General features: G+C 41.8%; 1 long non-coding RNA gene across 1 annotated transcript in view; it reads left to right on the top strand.

The window, feature by feature from the left end:
• Nucleotides 1–14,134, top strand: part of LOC140515607 (uncharacterized) — a 122,190-nt gene that overhangs the window by 58,566 nt on the left and 49,490 nt on the right. Inside the window, exon 4 of the long non-coding RNA XR_011971104.1 lies at nt 24–154. This is a non-coding gene — a long non-coding RNA (uncharacterized lncRNA). The remainder of the gene's footprint in view (nt 1–23; nt 155–14,134) is intronic.

Below are 14,134 nucleotides of genomic sequence, written 5' to 3'. Positions count from 1 at the left end.
TCTAAAAATTTTATTACTATTAGAGACAGTAGAAGGATTCAACACAGAAAGAGAGTAAGGAAGTGTACCCGTTAGTTTGGGATGATGCAAAATAAATGGACAAGTTACAACGATGGATTTCCTGGGAGAAGGCAGAAAAGAGAGCGAGAATGAGGTGAGCGAACTCACATAAAATAGGAGCTTTTAACGTGGGGTGAAAATTTTTGGGTGGGGTGAGTGGTACATACTTGAATATCAGTCACATCTAAATTGTTTCATAAAGATAAATATCTATGTCTATGTTTATATCTATAAATGCTTTCTCAATTGGTCATAAAAATCTATCTTTCCATGGTGGTAAGTACGAGAATTGGAAAAGAGAAAGAAAAAGTGGTGAGAAAATGGTGCACTGATAAAAGAATACAGTGGTCATAGGCCAAACAAATTACAGTAGGGTCAGAATAAAAAGAGAGACAGGAGAAAATGAAGAAAATAGAATGGAGGGAAATGCATAATTAGCAATCCTCACCGTGTGAATGGGATGAACACATTCATAAAATGGAAGCAGGTAGCAAAGTGGATTAGAAACGAATATCCAACAATATGAGCTTAATTTTTTTTTAAGAAAACAAGAAACCCACTTGAAATAGAGAGAACCACAGAGCTAAAATAGGGGGCTGGAGCAGAAAACTGTTATACCTCAGCTGAAGTAAAAATTGGAGGGATAGAAATCATGATCTCAGGAAAAAAAGCGAAAGCACCAAGCTACCTCTTCTTCAAAGGAAAAACAGAGAATGAAGTAATATCAATAATAAACATATATTTGTGAAATGTCATTGCATTCAGCTTTTGAAAGGAAAAGTTCAATGACTTCCTGGAAGAATTAGTGAAACTATAGTAGTGAGGGATCTCACCTTTTATCTCTGAGAGCTAGGTAACCCTAATCATAAATGAATTAAAAAGATGTTAAAAAGAATATTAGAATTTTAGTAAACCTACATATCAAAGACCTCTGGAGACATGAAAATAGAAAAGAATACAGATAGATGTTGCTTTATCTAAACTCACATTATACAAAATGGAATTCATGTAAGGAAGAAATCTGCATTCCCCAAAAAACATCAATGTAAACTTTACTGCCACATATTGGGATCCCTTTCTGCTTCTGATCCTCAGTTTATTGCTCTGTGTCTTCCTACCACCCATCCATGGTGACCCCAAAGGAAAAGCTACAAAAACATCCCTCAAGTGAAAGCTGAAGAACAGATGTTCAGAGAGATGGCCACCACCACTGATGGATCAGGTCTTGGCTTGAGACCTCCAAAGCTGAGAGAGGAGACCTTGGTTTCAGTCTGTCCACGTGCTTATGAGTTTCGTTCCTGTGTTTTCGTATTTTGTCCATCCAACTTTGGGTACCGTATGCCTGTCCTGATCCTCACCGCATGTGGCCTCTCCTCTCCTCACTGTTTTTATCTCTTGCCCCCATGTGTCTACCTGTCGCCATTTTCTTCTTTTCAGTTCCAGCCAGGCCCTCATGTGGCTGATTCTACCAGCCATGTCTCCTTCCTCCTGCTCTAGCATCTCAGTGCCCAAACCCCATGTGTCCTTGAATCATGTGCAGGCCCCCCTGCCACTCCCACTGCCCCTCCATTAGAGTGCAGTCCCTTTCCTGCCTTCCTCCTGCGCTGCTCCACATCTCTGGGTAAGCTCACATTTTGTAAAGGGACTGCAGAATGGTCTACTTATGTTGTTGTTGCTTTAATATTTATTTGATAATTTGTTATTTCCCGATTACATGTAAAATGCATTTTAATATTCATTTTCAGAACGTTGAGTTCCACATTCTCTCCTTTCCTCCCTTTCATCCTCCACCCCACATTGAGCAGGCAAACTATTTGATATAGGTTATACGTGTGTAGTCATCGAAAATATATTTCTAAATAAGTCATAACGTAAAAAGACAGTCATCAAGAAAAATAAAGTTTAAAATTTTTCTTTAGTCTGTATTCAGACACCATCACTTCTTTCTCTGGGAATGGATAGCATTTTTCATCACAATTCCTTCAGAGTCACCTTGGATCTTTATATTGCTAAGAACTACTAAATCGTTCATAGCTGAACATCTTATAATATCAGTGTTATTGTGTACCATGTTCTCCTGGTACTACTCATTTCGCTTTCCATTGGTTCATGTAAATCTTTATAGGTTAATCTGACACAATCCTAATCATCATTTCTTATATCATTATAGTGTTCTGTCACAATCATATACCACAACTTAATCTTCCATTCCCCAGTTGGTGCTCATCCCATTAATTTCCAATTCTTTGCCACCAAAAAGAGATGCTATAAATATTTTTGCACAAATAAGCCCCTTTCCCCTTTTAAAAAATGTCTTTTATGATACAGACCTAGTGATAGTATTTCTAGGTCAAAGGTTATGTATAGTCTTATAACCCTGTGAGCACAATTCCTAATTGCTCTCTAGAATGGTTGGATCTGTTCAACACTCCACCAACAGTGTATTAATGTCTCAGTTTATTTCCACATGCCCTCCCACATTCGTTATTTTCCTTTTCTGCCTTATTAGCCAGTCTATTACGTGTGACGTTTTACCTCACAAGTTTTAAATTTGTATTCCTCCAGTCGTTAGTGATTTAGAGAATTTTTTTCGTATGGTTGTAGATGGCTTAGATTATTTCATCTGAAAACTTTCTGGTCATATCAAATGATCATTTATCTGGTGGGGAAAGGCTTTTATTTGTGCAAATTTGACTCAGTTGTATAAATATTTGAAAAATGAGACCTTTGTCAGAGAAACTTGCTCAAAATTTTTTCACAATGGTATCGGTATATTATATTTCCTTCCATCCTATATTCCCCCATTTATTCTATTTTCTTTCTCCTTTTCATCACGTCCCTCTTCAAAAATATTTTGCTTTTAACTTCCGCTTTCCCCAGTCTACTCTCCCGTTTGTCAAGCACATCTACATCTCTTATCCTCTTACCCTCCTACTTTCTTTTTTCAAGTTATTTATTTATTTTTAGTTTTCAACATTCATTTCCACAAGATTTTGAGTTTCAAATTTTCTCCCCATCCCTCTTCACCCATGACACCAAAACACCGTGCATTCTAATTACCCCTTCCCCTAATCTACCTTACCTTCTATCACACACTTCCCTTCCCTTTTCCCCATCTTCTCACTTCTCTTGTTGGGAAGATAGATTTGTACACCCCATTACTTGTATTTATTACTTCCTAGTTACATGCAACAACAATTCTCAACATTCTTTCCTGAAACTTTGAGTTCCAACTACATGACCTTCCTCACTCCCCACCCATCCCCACTGAGAAGACAAGCAATTCAATATAGGCTATATATGTGTAGTTTTGCTAAAGACTTCCATAACAGTCATGTTGTGAAAGACTAACTATATTTTTCACCATCCTATCCTGCTCCCCATTTATTCTATTCTCTATTTTGACCTTGTCCGTCCTCAAAAGTGTTTACGTGTAATCACACCCTTTCTCTCATTTTCCCTCACTTCTATTATCCCCCCATGCCCAACTTATCCCCTTCTCTAGATTGTCATATCAAATTGAGTGTGCATGTTGTTCCCTCCTTGAGCCAAAGGTGATGAGAGTAAACTTCACTTTTTCCCTCTCACATCCCCTTTTCCCCTCCATTGAAAAAGCTTTTTCTTAAACTCCAGAGGGGAGGAGCCCAGATGGCGCAATAGAATGATACACACATGCTACCTCCTAACCCACAGCCCATAAAATACCTGTAAAGAAGAACTCCCACCAAATTCTGGAGCATCAGAAGCCACAGAACAACGAAGTGGAGGAGATTTTGGTTCCAGAGAGACCTGAAAAACTGACACGAAAGGTCCGTTCATGCACTGGACCCAGAGCAGAGCCCAGCCCTGCCTTGGCCACGCAGCACCGAGGTGAGCAGATCCAAGCAGGCTTCAGGGACAGAATCTCCAGGAGGAGTGCAGATTCCTCCACCCACAGGCACTAAAGGTCATTGAGAGGGCCTTTTCAGCTTGCTGAGAGGAGAGCGACGTGTCCCTACGACTCAGGCCCCCTCTGGATGCAGCAGTGGACAGGGGCTCCCAAAGCAGGCTGGAGCTCAGATCCATTGTCGAAGGTCTCTGAGGAAATGCCTGAGGAAACTAACCCCACGTGTGGCAGCCCTGCCCCCACCCGAGCACCTGAACTTAATTTCACACTGAATAGCAGCCCCGTCCCCACCAAAAGCCCTGAGGCTGGGAAGCAGCATTTGAATCTCAGCCCCAAGCACTAGCTGCGCATAACTGCAGGCAAGGTGGGTGTGGAGAGAAAACTCAGAAGTCAAGTAACTGGTTGGGAAAATGCCCAGGAAAGGGGAAAAAAAATAACACCATAGAAGGTTAGTCTCTTGGTGATCAGATATTTCCTCCCTTCCTTTCCGATGAGGAAGAACAATGCTCACCATCAGAAAAAGACATAGAAGTCAAGGCTTCTGTATCCCAAACATCCAAAATGAATATTCAATGGGCTCAGGCCATGGAAGAGCTCAAAAAGGATTTTGAAGATCAAGTTAGAGAGGTGGAGGAAAAACTGGGAAGAGAAATTAGAGACATGCAAGAAAAGCATGAAAAGCAGGTCAACACCTTCCTAAAGGAAAACCAAAAAAGTGCTGAAGAGAATAACACCTTCAAAAACAGGCTGACTCAATTGGCAAAAGGGGTTCAAAAAGCCAATGAGGAGAAGAATACTTTACAAAGCAGAATTAGACAAATGGAAAAGGCGGGTCAAAAGCTCACTGAAGAAAATAGTTCTCTAAAAATTAGAATGGAACAGATGGAGGCTAATGACCTTATGAGAAACCAAGAAATCACAAAACAAAACCAAAAGAATGAAAAAATGAGAGATAATGTGAAATATCTCATTGGAAATACAACTGACCTGGAAAACAGATCCAGGAGAGACAGTTTAAATATTATGGGACTACCTGAAAGCCATGATCAAAAAAAGAACTTAGACATCATCTTCCATGAAATTATCAAGGGAATCTGCCTTGATATTCTAGAACCAGAGGGCAAAATAAGTATTCAAGGAATCCACCGATCACCGCCTGAAAGAGATCTAAAAAGAGAAACTGCTAGGACCATTGTGGCCAAATTCCAGAGTTCCCTGGTCAAGGAGAAAATATTGCAATCAGCTAAAAAGAAACAATGCAAGTATTGTGGAAATACAATCAGGATAATGCAAGGTCTAGAAGCTTCTACATTAAGGGATTGAAGGGCGTGGCATATGATATTCCACAAGTCGAAGGAACTAGGACTAAACCCAAGAATCACCTACCCAACAAAACTGAGTATAATACTTCAGGGGAAAAAATGGTCTTTCAATGACATAGAGGACTTTCAAGCATTCTTGATGAAAAGACTATACCTGAAAAGAAAATTTGACATTCAAACACAAGAATCAAGAGAAGCATGAAAAGGTAAACAGCAAAGAGAGGTCATATGAGACTTACTAAAGCTGAGCTTTACATTCCTACATGGAAAGACAATATCTGTAACTCCTGAAACTTTTCAGTATCTGGAAAACACACACACAGAGCACAGAGTGAATTGAATAGGATGAGATCGTATCTTAAAATAATGAAATTAAGCGGTGAGACAGAAATATATTGGGAAGAGAAAGAGAGAAATGGAATGGGGAAAATTATCTCTCATAAAAGAGTCAAGCAAAGACTTTTTAGTGGACGGGAAAAGAGGGGAGATGAGAGAAAAACATGAAGTTTACTCTCATCATATTCACCTAAAGGAAGGAATAAAATGCACACTTATTTTGGTATGAAAACCTATCTTACAATACAGGAAAGTGGGGGAGAAGGGGATAAGTAGGGTGGGGGAATAATGGAAGGGAGGGCAATGGGAGGAGGGAGCAATTTGAAGTCAACGCTTTCGGGGAGGGACAGGATCAAAGGAGAGTACGGAAACAATAGGGGGCATGATAAGATGGAGGGAAATATAGTTAGTCTTACACAACACGACTGTCATGGAAGTTATTTGCAAAATTACACAGATATGGCCTATATAGAATTGTTTGCCATCCCAAAGGGAATGCATGGGGAGGGAGGGATGAAGAGAAGTTGGAACTCGAAGTTTTGGAACAACTATCGAGTACTGTTCTTGCTACTAGGAAATAAGAAATACAGATAATGTGGTATAGAAATCTATCTGGCCCTACAGGACAAAAGAGAAGATGGGGACAAGGGAAGGGAGGCATGATAGAAGAGAGGGAAGATTGGTGATAGGGGCAATTAGAATGCTCGGTGTTTTAGAGTGAAGGGAGGGAACAAAAAGGGAGAAAATTTGGAACCAAAAATTTTGTGAAAATGAACGTTAAAAGTTAAATAAACAAATTTAATTTAAAAAATTCTGAAAAAAATAAAAGATAAACTCCAAATTAAAAAAAAGGAAAATCTTTTTCTTCTTTTTTTATGAGAGATAGTTTTCGAGGGCAGTTGTTTTTCCAAAGAGATATTTCACATTATCTTCCATTTTCTCACTCTTTTGGTTTTATTTTGCAATTTCTTGGTTTCTCATAAAGTCCTTAGCTTCCATCTTTTTCATTCTAATTTTTAAAGAACTGTTTTATTCAGTTAGCTTTTTAACCTATTTCTCCATTTGACTAATTCTACTTTTTAAAGCATTCTTCTCCTCCCTTTCCTTTTGAACCTCTTTTGCCAATTGAGTTAGCCTATTTTTGAAGGTTATTTTACTCACCATTTTTAAAAATGATTTTCTTTCATCGCTCTCATTTCTCTTCCCAATTTTTCCTCCACCTCCCTTTATTTGATTTTCAAAATCCTTTTAGAATTCTTCCATGGCCTGAGACCATTGCATATTTATTTTGATGGTCTCTGATGGTAAACATTGTTCTTCATCATGTGAAAGGATGTAAGAAAGTACCTGCTCACCAAGAAATTAACCTTCTATTGTCTTATTCTTTTTCAATTTTGGGCATTTTCCCTGCTGCCTACTTGACTTTTGTATTCTTTGTCAAAAGGTGGGTATACTCTGGGGACCTGTAAGTTCTCAGTTCCTCAAAGCTAGCAGAATCAAGGGAGAGGAATTTACTTCTCTCCTGACTTTCACTCTGGTCTTGGAGAAACTACAGGCACAATTTTCTGCCCAGGATCTGTGAGTAGAATTCCCTCTCCAGAGCCTCAACCAGTGCCACCAGCAAAGCAGCACTGTTACTCACCCCAGGGCTACTTCTCAGCACTGAGATCCAGATCAGCAGCTCAATTTCCCCAGGGTCTTTAGGCCAGGGCTCCAACAAGGGAAGATGCTGCAATAGTTGCTACTGCCTCCTGGACCTGGGGCTAGACCTCTGTGTTCCCTTCTTACCCAGGCGATAGAGCTTTCTCACTGACCTTTGAAGCTGTTTTTGACGTTTGTGAGTTGAGGAATCTGGGATCCACAACTGCTGCCAGTGGCACCTTGAAGCCAGCTCCTGTCCTGTCCTCACCGCAACAAGGGGAAGGCAGGTCTTTGCTCTGCTCCACTCCCAGTGCAACAGTCCTTTCCTGTTGGCCTTCTAGGCTGTCACTTTGTGGCTTCTGCTGTTGTAGAATTTGTTTAGAGTCATATTTTAGGGGTAGTTTATGGACTGTGGAAGGAGAGTTTCTAGAGGTGCATCCTTCCACTCTGCCATCTTGGCTCCACTCTCTCCCCTCCTACTTTCCTGTAGGGTTAGATAGACTTCTTTGCCCAACTGAGGGAGTAGGGTATCCCTCTTTGAGTCAATTCTGATGAAAGTAAGGTTCACTCACTCGCCCTACCTCTTCCCCTCCACTGTAAAAGCTTTTTCTTGCTTCTTTTATGTGAGGTGATGTACACCATTGTACCTCTCCCCTCCCCTTGCCTCCAACACATTCCTCTCTCAATCCTTAATTTTATTTTTAGGTAATATTACTTCATATTAAGCTGACATTTGTGCCCTCTGTCTACTTCTTCTAACTTCCTTAATAATGAGAAAGCCCTTATGAGTTACAAATACCATCTTCACATGAAGGAAGGTAGACAATTTAATCCTATCAAGTACTTTATGATTTCCCCTTTCTGTTTACATTTTTATTCTTTTCTTGAGTCTTTTGAAAGTCAAATTTTCTTTTCAATTCTATTCTTTTCATCAGCAGTGCTTGAAAGCCCACTATTTCACCGAATATCCAGTTTTTCCATCTCTCCATTTTCCATTTTTTGCTCAACATGGGTGTAGTGGTGGTGCTACTGGATGGTTGGAGTGATCCAGGACTGATTTAGGATTAGAACATGATGATATTCTAGTTGAGGAGAACAGCTTGAAGTGATTGTGGTGGTACTGTGGGGTGAAAGGGGGGACACAACCTGCAGAGATAATAAGGGGGCTGAAATGACAGAATTTCAAAACTGATTGGACATGGAAGTGGTGGAGAATGAAGAGGCAATCCAACTATGTAATGAATTCAAAAATGCAAATGGAGTCAAGAATTCCTGAGTATAACCCTGTATCCAAAACCTACTATCTATTTGTCTTGGGGAACGTCATTTAACTGCTTTGTGTCTCCATTTCCCCATCTGTAAAAATGAAGTTGGTTGTCATGTTTTCTCATGTCCCAAGCCATGATTCACCTCACAACTTCCTAGACGCACTCTCCTGTGTTCTCCTGTTCTCTCTTCTTGATTGTTTCCTTGCTCACCCCTTTTCCTGCTCCCCTGAAATAAACTTAGGACCTGTGCTTAGCACAGTGCTTGACACATAGTAAGCACCAAAAAAATCTTCTCTCTCTCTCTCTCTCTCTCTCTCTCTCTCTCTCTCTCTCTCTCTCTCTCTCTCTCTCTCTCTCTCTCTCCTTCCTCCCCTCCCTTTCTTTCTCCCTCCCTCCCTCTGTGTCTGGCCATCTGACACTTTAGGAAATCTTCATGAAAAGTATGGGTCTAGAGCACTGGCTTTCTAACCTGGACAGACTAAAGCAGGGAATGCCTAGGGGCAGATCCTTTCTTCAGGAAGCTCGTGGAACCAGAGAGTGGAATTGCCATGGTATGAGTCAGTGAGGCCCTTTCCCTCAGGGGAACTCTGAAGTCATTTTTGGATGACAGCCTTACTCAACTTAGCATCAGGGTCTTTAGTGGGGAGTGGGGAGGGAGGGAGAAATTGAAAATACACTCCAAGAAATGTGAATATTGAAACAGTCATAATGATTCTTCTTTTACAAATTGTCTCTTCCTCTGATAGAGCCTGGAGAAAAGTATAGTGATAGAAAACTGCTAAAGTTGAGAATAATGATGTCTGGAGAAGAACGTAGAAACATCAAACTAGCAGATGTTGGCAAAATTACCAAAGAAAGTGGTCTGTTCAGAAGGAATTCAGAATTTTTGGTGACTAAGGTCAGTTCCAGAAGACAGTTCCATGAGTCAAAGGAAAACTGGGCTAGGAGATAGGAAGGTGGCTGGGAAAGGCTGATGGAGGAGGTTCTGAGGGAGAGCAGGGCCTGTGGTTTGGGCAACAGTTTGACTCCTCTGAATGATTCCATAGGGATTGCTATCCTCGCCACACACTGAGCTTCTAGCAGCTCTGGGTGAACCCCAGTACCCACATATGGACTGGGCATGTGAGAGTGGTGTCAAGGGGGCATCTTGGCACCAACACTTCTTCTGTGATGGCCATATGGATGGTAGGGGTTCTGTGAACCATGCTGTCTGACTTTAACTCTCATAGACAATCACCCAGGGAAGATGGGGAAACTGACTCAGAGAGAGAAGTTAATTGTCCTTGGACATAGAGGTGCTAAGTATCAGAGGCAGTGCTAGAGCTCTCTTTACCAAAGAATCACATAATGTGAGACCTCGAAAGGATATGAAAAGTCATAGAGTTCAACACTCTGCCGAAAAGAAATTCCTGTTATATCACACCTGAAAAGTGATCATGCAGCCTTTGATTGAAGAACATCAAGGAGGATCCCAGCATTACTTCAAGGGAGTCCATCTCACCTGAGGGCAGCTCTCATTGTGTGAAAGTTTCTCCTAACACCTGGCCTGGACTGGGACTCTCTACAACTTTTTGCCATGTGCTCCCACCCTATCTCCTTTCCCTAAATATTCCATGACTTATTTAGTGCTTTAAAGTTTACAAAATGCTTTAAAATCGAAGTGATCTCATTTAACTCTTAGAGAAGCGGCTTTAGGCTCCAGAGAAGGGAAGATAGTACATGTGGGTAGTTCTCTGTGGCTAGTTCTCTGTGGCTTTTGCACCAGTCTTGATCCTTTGACTAAGTTTATCTTGAACAGAGTGGTCACAGGGAGCATGTCTGGCTCGTGGGATCTTCTTAGTTGTAGGTGAGGGTTTTGCATGATGTGAAGGACATGAGAAGGTGGTTCTGGAACATGCCCCTTGGCACCACTGTACCTTTGTGGCAGGTTTATTGGTGTACGAAAAACTGTGATAGGCTGTGTAAGCACACAGAGATACAGGATCCTTAAAAAGCCTTATAATTGCCCTACTCCTGCCTCTGTGCAGAGCAGGCAACTTTCTCAGAGTATACTCCTGTGGAAAATCACCTTCAGGGTGTTGCTTCTGCATATTTCTCAACAGGTTGTAATGGGTTGTGTGTCAGTTGGAAAGTTGCCCCCCCCCCTCCCCTGTACAGCAACAGAGAGGCCTAGGTTGAGACTGGGACTACCCTAGTTAAAACTGGTTGAAACTGGTTTTGGGTTCTAACATTTCTGCTTAGACTTAGAGCCATGGGTAATTATGACCAAAAAAGATAAAAAGAAAATAAAGGGAATGGGGCACCAAAATGTGGGGAGTAGGAGATACAAACCTGGGTGGAGACTAATGTGGTGTGTTTAGACATTCCAGATAGGCTATAAACCCTGTAGTACCTGGTCAATGGGGGAGAAGGTAGGGAATAAAAAGTTGTCTAATTGTGGCAATGGGTGTGCCTACTTGTTGGACACCCATTCTTTTTTTTTCTTTTTTATTTATTTATCTATCTATCTATCTATTTATTTAACATTCGTTTTAACAAAATTTTGGGTTCCAAATTTTGTCCCCTTTTATCCCCTCCCCCCCAAACACCAAGGATTCTAATTGCCCCTATGACCAATGTGCTCTCTCCTCTATCATCCCTCTTTGCCCTTGTCTCCATATTCTCTTTTGTCCTGTAGGGCCAGATAACTTTCTATACCCCTTTACCTGTATTTCTTATTTCCTAGTGGCAAGAGCATTACTCGACAGTTGTTCCTAACACGTTGAGTTCCAGCTTCTTTGCCTCCCTCCCTACCCATCTCTTCCCTTTGGAAGGCAAGCAATTCAATATAGGCCATATCTGTGTAGTTTTGCAAATGACTTCCATAATAGTCGTGTTGTATAAGACTAACTATATTTCCTTCCATCCTATCCTGTTCCCCATTACTTCTATTCTCTTTTGATCATGTCCCTCCTCATCAGTGTTGACCTCAAATTGCTCCCTCCTCCCTATGCCCTCCCTTCCATCATCCCCCCCCACCCTGCTTATCCCCTTATCCCCCACTTTCCTGTATTGTAAGATAGGTTTTCATACCAAAATGCGTGTGCATTTTATTGCTTCCTTTACTGGAATGTGATGAGAGTAAACTTCATGTTTTTCTCTCACATCCCCTCTTTTTCCCTCCACTAATAAGTCTTTTGCTTGCCTCTTTTATGAGAGATAATTTGCCCCATTCCATTTCTCCCTTTCTCCTCCCAATATATTTCTCTCTCACTGCTTGATTTCATTTTTTTAAGATATGATCCCATCCTCTTCAATTCACTCTGTGCACTCTGTCTCTATGTGTGTGTGCGTGTGTGCATGTGTGTGTGTGTAATCCCACCCAGTACCTAGATACTGAAAAGTTTAAAGAGTTATAAATGATGTCTTTCCATGTAGGAATGCAAACAGTTCAACTTTAGTAAGTCCCTTATGACTTCTCTTTGCTGTTCACCTTTTCATGCTTCTCTTCATTCTTGTGTTTGAAAGACAAATTTTCTTTTCCGCTCTGGTCTTTTCATCAAGAACGCTTGAAAGTCCTCTATTTCATTGAAAGACCAATTTTCCCTCTGAAGTATTATACTCAGTTTTGCTGGTTAGGTGATTCTTGGTTTTAGTCCTAGTTCCTTTCATGCCCTTCTATCCCTTAATGTAGAAGCTGCTAGATCTTGTATTATCCTGATTGTATTTCCACAATACTTGAATTGTTTCTTTCTAGCTGCTTGCAATATTTTCTCCTTGACCTGGGAACTCTGGAATTTGGCCACAATGTTCCTAGGAGTTTCTCTTTTTTGGATCTCTTTCAGGCGTTGCTCTGTGGATTCCTTGAATATTTATTTTGCCCTCTGGTTCTAGAATCTCAGGGCAGTTTTCCTGGATAATTTCATGAAAGATGATGTCTAGGCTCTTTTTTTGATCATGGCTTTCAGGTAGTCCCAAAATTTTTAAATTGTCTCTCCTGGGTCTATTTTCCAGGTCAGTTGTTTTTCCAATGAGATATTTCACATTATCTTCCATTTTTTCATTCTTTTGGTTTTGTTTTCTGATTTCTTGTTTTCTCATAAAGTCATTAGCCTCCGTCTGTTCCCTTCTAATGTTGAAAGAACTATTTTCTTCAGTGAGCTTTTGAATCTCCTTTTCCATTTGGCTAATTCTGCTTTTGAAAGCATTCTTCTCCTCATTGGCTTTTTGAACCTCTTTTGCCAATTGAGTTGGCCTATTTTTCAAGGTGTTATTTTCTTCAGCATTTTTTTGGGTCTCATTTAGCAGGGTGCCGACCTGTTGTCCATGCTTTGACTGCATGTCTCTCATTTCTCTTCCCAGCTTTTCCTCTACCTCTCTAATTTGATTTTCAAAATTCTTTTTGAGCTCTTCCATGGCCTGAGCCCATTGAGTGGGCTGGGATACAGAAACCTTGACTTCTGTGTCTTTCCCTGATGGTAAGCGTTGTTCTTCCTCATCAGAAAGGAAGGGAGGAAATGCCTGTTCACCAAGAAAGTAACCTTCTATAGTCTTATTTCTTTTCCCTTTTCTGGGCATTTTCCAAGCCAATGATTTGACCTCTGAATATTCTCCTCACACCCACCTCGCCTCCTGATCCTCCCAGCCAGTGCTTGGGGTCTGAGATTCAAATGCTGCTCCCCAGCCTCAGGGCTTTTGGTGGGGCAGGGCTGCTATTCAGTGTGAGATTAAGTTCAGGTTTTCAGGTGGGGGCAGGGCCACCTCACAGGCTCAGTTCCCTCCGGGGCTTTATGCAGCGACCTTCAACAATGGATCCAGGCTCCTGCCTGCTTGGGGAGCCCTGGTCTGCCGCTGCCTCAGCTGCTGCCTCCCGAGGGGGCCTGAGTTATGGGGGCACCCCACCCCCTTCTCGACCCACCAAAGAGACCCTCTCATCGACCCCCGTCCCCTGTGGGTGTAGCGACCCGCGTGGTCACTGGATATCCCGTCCCTGAAGCCAGCTCGGATCTGCTTCTCGCAGTGCCGCGGGTGCGGCAGGGCTGTACTCGGCTCCCAGTCCCGGCGCCCAGTTCGTGGCGTGAAGGACCTTTGGCGAGAAGTTTGCAGGTCCCTCTGGAACAGAAATCTCCTTTGCTCCACTGTTGTGTGGCCTCTACTGCTCCAGAATTCGCCGTAAGTTCCTTTTTACAGATGTTCTGTGGGTTGTGGGTTCGGAGCTATGTGTATGTGCGTCTTTCTACTACGCCATCTTGGCTCCGCCCCTCTTGGACACCCATTCTTGCAAGAAGGTCACATAAAAGTTCCTCCTGCTTCATTGTTGAGCATTTGGAGTTCTTGGCAAGTCTCTTCTTTCTTGTATCCCCATCCACCCTCTCATTGGTTCAGTAGGACGACAGGTACAGGCAGTATATAGAATGTGCTTGGCTAAATGGACCAGGTTACCTAGGAAGGAGAGGGGCAGTTTTTGGCACAAGGTTTAGGGAGTTGAACTCAACTGCTCCCTTCCTCAGACACATTTTGTCTACCTGTGATCTGTGTCCAGCTAAGTCCCTGCCATGAGGATTAAATGGGCCCACTCAATGCCCCTTCTGAGCTGCATATCAAGGAAAGAAAAATGGGTCATCGACCCAAGGGTATGTGGG

Source organism: Notamacropus eugenii, chromosome X (assembly GCF_028372415.1).
Source record: "Notamacropus eugenii isolate mMacEug1 chromosome X, mMacEug1.pri_v2, whole genome shotgun sequence".
Lineage (NCBI taxonomy): Eukaryota > Metazoa > Chordata > Mammalia > Diprotodontia > Macropodidae > Notamacropus > Notamacropus eugenii.
This window is presented reverse-complemented; position numbering and strand designations above follow the sequence as displayed.